General features: G+C 34.7%; 1 pseudogene; it reads left to right on the top strand.

Annotated features, from left to right (window-relative positions):
• Window positions 1-1,867, top strand: part of LOC107495113 (putative expansin-B2) — a 3,165-nt pseudogene extending 1,298 nt beyond the window's left edge.
• The last annotated feature ends 6,140 nt before the right edge of the window (window positions 1,868-8,007 follow it).

Here is an 8,007-nt window from a genome sequence, read left to right as displayed (position 1 = left end):
ATATCTTGAAACACGAAGCTACATATATTTCCTGAATTATTATATTTTTGGATTTACATTTTCATTATAAATTAGAGATATATGCATGTATGTGTTATTAAATTATTAGTAAAGTTATTATATTTTTAATCATCATTGTGCATGAGAAAGGACTAAGAATTTTACACACATGGGGCGCTCAAATGATATTTTTTCAATGAAAGATCTACCTAGCTATAAACATGATCTATATAACAAACTCTGCTTAATGAAATAAAACTTCGTAATTGTTGATGTTTGCACTGTGTAAATAATAATTTACAAATTGAAATATAATATATGATACATTTTATACCGTCGCAGCTTCAAAATTATTAAAACTATATATTCTTTTTTATACATGTATTATAGGTTGATTTTCAATGATTCGAGATGTAATAACTATTTATCTGTTTTTTTATCTATTTAAAGTATTTAAAAAAATAATTTTTTGACATGATATTAAAACTTCTATGATCGAATTAGATTTTTTATGATTATGTTTGAAAGAAAAATTGAGAGTAAAAAACAGAGATTAAAATAATTTTTTTTATTTTTTTGTAAAAATAATAAAAGACTGAAATTTTATATCTTTAAAATTGAAATTTTAGTTCTAATCTTTATTACTAAACACAATATTCAATTCCAATTTCTCAGTTTAGGTCTCAGAAAACAAATGCATATCCTAATATATAGTATAGTAATTAACTCATGCTGGGTTGCAATTATAATTGATTATTCAAGGTGAGATGCACTGGGAATTCAGCATGCTCGGGGGAGGCTGTGAAGGTAGTGATGACAGATGAGTGCGATGGGTGTGGTTCAGATGCCGAATACCATTTTGATTTGAGTGGCACTGCTTTTGGTGCCATGGCTCTCTCCGGTCAAGATGGCACCTTACGCAATGCTGGCAAAATCAACATTCAGCATCGAAGGTTTCTTTCTTAATTCAACCTTCTAACCTGTAATTAGCTTAATTGATATTCCTAGTGGGACAAAATAACTCTGAAAAACTTTCACTATATTTTCAATAAATATTACAACTTTATTGACTTAAATTTTCAGTTTTTGACATTATTCATCGTAGCAAGATTTTGTCGGTGTTATTATCATTATTATTCTCTTAGCGTTTATATTATTTTGTTTACAATAGAATTAATGCACGAATTACTCCAATAAAAGTCAAAAGATTTTGTCGTAGATGAAATATTATTATCAAAAACCTAAAACTAGCACCTAACTTCCTACAAGATGACTACTATTGAAATCATGGTCCAGTGATCAATTTAAGTAAATATATTGTTCCTGAGGCACATTAAATCGTGATATTAACATTAACAATAAATTACTAATGCTTAATTAAAAATTCTTGACTTTCTAACTTATATTCGCCTAATTTTTATAGTTTCGTCTTACATTGACTTATTTTATCAAACAAGCCACATTTTCTTAAACGTTACAAGCTATTTTCTTGCAGAGTTGAATGCAACTACCCTGGTGTGTCAATTGCATTCCACGTGGATGCTGGATCGAACCAAGAATACTTCGCTGCCGTGATTGAATACGAGGATGGAGATGGTGACCTTTCAAAAGTTGAACTCAAAGAAGCACTTGACTCAGCCTCATGGTACACCATGGATCAATCATGGGGTGCTGTTTGGAAACTTGACAAAGGGTCACCACTCAGAGCACCTTTCTCTCTTCGGCTAACCACACTTGAGTCTGGTAACTCTATTGTGGCCAACAATGTCATACCTGCTGCCTGGGTTCCCGGACACACCTACAGATCCATTGTTAATTTTCAAACCTAGCTAGCTAGCTTAACCTAATAATAAGAGAAATTATTCAGTTTGGTTTCTGAAATTATATTCGAACCTCAAAAATTATTTAATTGCCTCAATTTAATCTCTAAAGTTTTCAAATTTTAATCACGTTAATTCCTGCGATGGTTTACATCACAGAGTTAATTAAAAAATTTAAGAACTAAATTGAGGCAATTGAAACTTTAAGGACTAAATTAAGATTCGAGTCTAACTTCAGAAACCGTATTAAATGAAATATTTTCTCCAATAATAATGCTACACAAGTATAAATACAGAGATAAGATAATAAAGACAAAAAAAAAAAAGAGTCAGAGATATATAAAATATTTTTGTTCTAAAAACGAGAACAAAAATTATCCGTCTCTATTGATTTTTCTGTCTTTATTTCTCCGTGCCTAAAACTTTAATTTCTGGGGAGCAAATTTCAAACACAACCTAAATCTATACATGTCATGTATCTTTGTATGGATTTACACTATTCAAGATATTGAATAGAATAGCTTTGATAAATATCTATACTCCGGACCTATATATTTTGAAGGATTTGTGTAACATTATTTTTGACATATGACTATGTGTGTACCACCAACATTATTATGTGATATCCTCTACAGAAGAAGATAAATCATATAAGTCGTCCTATTAGTGGACTTTGGATTGTCTTCTTTAATCAATTATGAATGAAATAATTAACGTTAGTTAACCTGTTAATTACTTTGGGTCGTTGTCTGATTTTCCATCCAAGTAAGGCACAGCAGAAGAAATTAAAGTTTAGTAATATCTAATCATCATAGAAAAAAATTATATTTGTTCTGTTCGTTTTAAAATAATTGTATACCTAAAGAAAATATATATAATGTAAAATAATAAAATAAATTCTGAGAATATTCAAAATTATATAAATAGACAAAATTATTTTTAGATAAATAATAGTTATATATATATATATATAAATAATTGTTATTCAATTATTAAATTTAAATTAATAAAAGTACTTATTCACTGAATATACACTAACAAGCTTATTAGTCTCATAGACAAACGATTTACAAATTATTCATTCTGACTAAGTTCTTACTCTTGTTAATTAATTTAATTACATTTTGTTCATTTCAGTTTCTTCTAGGGTACAAACCTTGTTTCCCTGTAACTTGTTTTCGTTCTACCAAGGTTTTCTTTACCCTTAATAATGCTTTAGAATTTCGCTAAGGTTAAAGAGCATTTTCAGTGATAATTCAGTATTTCAACTTTAGAATTATGTAAAGTAGTGTATATGTAAGATAAATATTGAAAGAACAATCTATATTTAATATAATTTTTTCTGCATATTTCTTTACAATAATGTTTGCTTATTATTATGATATGTTTATATGCTTTCTTTTTTTTTTTTGGTATAAAATAGGGGCCCAAGCCCAAGGAACAAAAAACACTAACTATAACATAACTCTATAGCACGGGTTACAAAATTTCTATTCAAATCTTCCGTTAGAAGTGGAATAAGCTCTTCAGGAGGAAGATCCATGAAGCAAAACTCTTCATTATCCACATTAGACCTTGCTAACCAATCAGCACAGCGGTTAGCCTCGCGATAGATAAGTTTGAATTCCAATTTCCATGGCCTTTTCTTCATCTCTCTTATCTCTCTAATCACGATATTCCTATTGCAGGTTTGAACTTCTTCTATACACTGGAATACTATCTTTGAATCAGTCTCAACTATCACTCTGCGCATACCCATGTCCCATGCCAAACGGAGGCCATGGAGCATCCCCCATATTTCAGCTTGATCAGCATCACAGTCCTCCAATCTAGTTTTGAAGCCGCCGATCCATTCTCCCAGGTTAGTTCTTAGTAGCCCTCCACAAGATGCTTTAGAATTTGTTGCCTTTATTGATCCGTCTGTGTTGAGTTTAACCCAACCTTGAGGAGGTGGTTGCCATTTTATTTGGATGTTCTCTGTTTTATAATATTTTACGAGCTTTAATTTTCTCCAAGCTTCTATGTTTCTTTGTATTTGAATTTTGATAACATCAAGAGTGTTGTGAGGCCTCTTATTTGGGGGAGAAAAGATCTCTATACATCGCCATTTCCATAGCCACCAGCATGTGATAAAGAAGTAATCCTTCCATTTTTCTTGAATTGAATTTCCCAACTCATTCTCTAAGTTAAGTTTCATCCACTCTTGCAATTGGCCAGAAAAAAAGGTAGGGATGGAGCTAGGATTTAGAAGCTTTACCCATAGAGAAGAAGCTCCAGGACAATCTCTTAGAGCATGAATAGTTGTTTCTGGTTGACCCTGACAGATTTGACATAGATCTGATGTTCCCAAAAATCTGGCTCTTCTACTAGATGTGAGAATTCTGTTATGCATAGCTTGCCAAATAAATATCTTAATCCTCTCCTGTCCCTTCCATTTCCATATGATCTTCCATAGGGGATTTTTATCTATATTAAATTTGGCCATTTGTTTATAAGCTGATGCTACTGTGAAATTTCCGTGAGGTGTGTGATCCCAACAAATACTATCTTCATCATTTTCAGGCTTGGGCACTGGGACTTTTTTAATCCTTCTGACTTCATCCTCATCAAAAAATTGTTTTAACATGTCTATATTCCAGTCACCATTTTGCATGACATAAGTGTTGACTTTTGAATGTATTAGATCATCTGGAATATTCTTACTTGTTGCCTGTCTTAGAACATCGTTTCCTTTTATCCATTTGTCATTCCAAAATTCTATTTGATCACCCTTGCCCATCAACCAATGTGTGTTTTCCTTTAGGAAAGATCCAAGCTTGACTAGCTCCCTCCATAGGGGGGAATCCGATTTTCTGCCGGTTAAGCCACTCTTCCAACTCTGCTCTACACTAGATAGCTCCTGAAACACTTCTCTCCATAGATGACCTTTCTCTGTTAGAAGCCTCCAAAAAATTTTTACCAGAAATGCATCGTTCATCAAACTGAGATTTTTGAAACCTAACCCACCATAAGCCTTGGGAAGACAAAGAGTTGTCCAATTCAAATGATGCATCTTTCTTTGTTGTTTTGTATCCCCCCATATGAAATTACGTTGTGTTTTCTCAATTTCTTGGCACACTCCTTTTGGTAGTCTTGTAAATTGCATTTCATAGTTGGCAATAGGGGTAATGACAGATTTTGCAAGGGTAATTCTACCAGCCAAAGATAAGCATTGAGCTTTCCAGCCTTTTAGTTTATTCTGAACCCTCTGTAGCACGTTTTTAAATTTCTCCTTTCCTTTTCTGAAATTGTTGAAATTAGCTCCTAGGTACATTCCCAGGTTAGGAAGTTCTTTATAATTGCACCTATCCATTATGGCTTTTCTGCTGTTCTGAGAGACATTACGGGAAAAAGAGACTGAGGTTTTTTGTGCATTGACTTTCAGCCCCGATGCCTTGCAAAATTCATCCATAGCATCACAAACCACCCTGATTTGTTCCTGGTTAGCCTCTGTAAACACTAATAAATCATCCGCGAATAAGAGATGTGAGATATAGGGTCCCCTCTTCCCCACTTTCATGGGTTTCCACTTCCGATCCCTTACCTTTTCCTCAATTAAATGTGAGAGTCTATCCATAGCAATTACAAACAAATAAGGAGAAATAGGGTCTCCTTGTCTAAGACCACGTGTTGGTTGGAAATCTTCAGTTTTTCCTCCATTCCAAAGAACATTATATGACACCGATGTAACACAATTCATAATAAGGTTAATCATATCATTAGGAATTTTGAAGTTTTTTAAACATTCCTCTAAGTATTTCCATCTTAGCCTATCATAGGCTCTTTCAAAATCAAACTTGATAGCCATGAACCCTCTCCTTCCTTTAGTCTTCTTCATAATATGCACCATTTCTTGGGCAATCAGGATATTATCCTGGATCTTCCTGCCTGGAATGAAACTGGATTGACACGGTGAAATTCTCTTATCCAGACACGGTTTTAGTTTCTCAACTAGAATTTTGCTTATGCATTTATAGCTTACGTTGCAGAGTGCAATGGGTCTAAAGTGTGATATGACTTCAGGGGTATTGTTCTTAGGGATCAACATGATGAGGGTTTGGTTATATTGACTGATAATGCTTGGTTCAGTCCATACTGCACTCACAAATTCTGCTATAGAGAATTTTATAAGATCCCAATGCTCCTTGTAAAAGAAGGCTGGGTAACCATCATATCCTGGGGCTTTCAAGGAGCCAATGGAAAAAATAGCCTTTCTTACATCATTCATGGTTGGTTTTGCACACATGTCTTTACACCTCCAACTCTCCATATCAGGATAACAATTTGGCATAATCATTGTTACTTGTTCTAATTCTTCCTCTTTATAGAGATTCTTATAGAAATTCACTACCATCTTCATTAGATCATCTTGATTTTCCATCCACAAGCCGTCAGTACCTCTAAGTTTAAGGATTCTATTCTTTCTCCTTCGATTAATTGTTTTCATGTGAAAATATCGGGTATTGCGGTCCCCAAGTATAATCCAATCATCTCTAGATTTCTGTAACCACATAATCTCCTCTCGATCAAGAATATCATCCAGGTCTTTCTGGAGTTGTTTTTCTAATTCTTCAAGAAAGGGATTTCTACCATAGCTGTCAGCTTTCTGTATCCCCCCAATTCTTCTCCTTAATTCTTCCTTCTTTTTCTGTATATTCCCGAATGTTTCTTTATTCCATTTCCGGAGGCTTTCTGTGATGGTTGTGAGGGATGCATTCAGATTAGAATGGTTATTCCAGCATTTTCTAACGTATTCGTTGTACTCCGGATGTAAGCTCCACATAGCTTCATATCTGAATGGTCTTTCCCTTCTAAATTGAGGTAGTGGGTCTGTAGTGACCAAAATTGGGTGATGGTCTGAATGTGATCTGGGTAGCACCTCCACTTTAGCTTCTTGGAACCTAGTCCTCCAGGAAGCATTAGACAAGGCTCTGTCTAACCTTTTGAACACTCTATCTAGCCCCTCCCATTTGGGGCCTTTCCATGTGAATTTTGAACCAATGAAACCTAGATCTATCAACCCACACTTTTCAACCCAATTAAAGAAACGTCGACAAGCATTAACATCAACTCTAGACCCTCCTTTCTTCTCCCATGGACTAGAAATATCGTTAAAATCTCCGACCAGCAGCCACTCCCTTGTATTATTTTGAGACAGAGAATATATGTCCTCCCATAAAAATTTTCTAAGATTCTCTTGTGGGCTAGCATAAACAGCCGTGAGACTCCAGCTTCTCTTGTTACCCTCCTTAACTTCCATATGAACATATTGTTTTTTGGACCTAATCACCTTAATATATAAACCAGGGTCATTCCATAATATCCAGATTCCTCCGCTATAACCACAAGCTTCTTCAACATAATTATATTGCATTCCCATTCTTCGCATAACTTCTTGGGCTTTCCTACCACTACACCTTGTTTCCATAAGAAAAACTATATCCGGCTTATTAACTCTAACAATTTCTCTAAAGGTACGACTAAAACTAGCACTAGCCGCCCCTCTACAATTCCAAGAGAGAATAATCATGATGATAGACTGAGACAAAAGAGGATAGATACCTCATTGGTATTCTTCACTATCTGCCCCTTCTTGGGTCTTTATGTCTCCGTTATCAAAGCTCCCATCATCTAGCATCATGTTGGCATCTTTATCAATATTCTCTTCAATTCTTTGTTCCGCCAACTCCTTTTCATAAATCTGAGCTGCTTCTAGCATGACATCAGATTCAATGGAATGGAGGTTGTGGTCAGGTGGTTTTGGGTCAGGTGCTTCCTTCATCTCAGCATCCACAGGGGTTGTGCTTTCGATGAAGGTGTCTACCATGGGTGAGTCTGGAGTAGTGGTGCTTGAGATCCAGTTCTCATGGTTGTGTAAGATTTGGTTGGTTCTTTGAGATGCTTGATAGATCAGGTTTGGGCTTGTGTGGTCAAGTTGTTTTGGCTGAGAATCTTTTTGACTGTTACTAGTTTCTTTGTTTGTCTGACTCTTTTGTGCTATATTATTTGTCTTCATGTTTGTTTCAAGGTTAGTAGGGCTGGTATGGTTAATAAACTGCTGATTAAAAGGCATTTTGGACTGAGTAGATCTTTTAGGGGACTTAGGGAAAACAGGGGTTTCTGGAATGTATTCCACATGTTCTGCAGC

Source organism: Arachis duranensis, chromosome 6, assembly GCF_000817695.3.
Source record: "Arachis duranensis cultivar V14167 chromosome 6, aradu.V14167.gnm2.J7QH, whole genome shotgun sequence".
Taxonomy (NCBI): domain Eukaryota; kingdom Viridiplantae; phylum Streptophyta; class Magnoliopsida; order Fabales; family Fabaceae; genus Arachis; species Arachis duranensis.
Note: the sequence above shows the minus strand (reverse complement) of the source record. Positions and strands in the feature narration are given on the sequence as shown.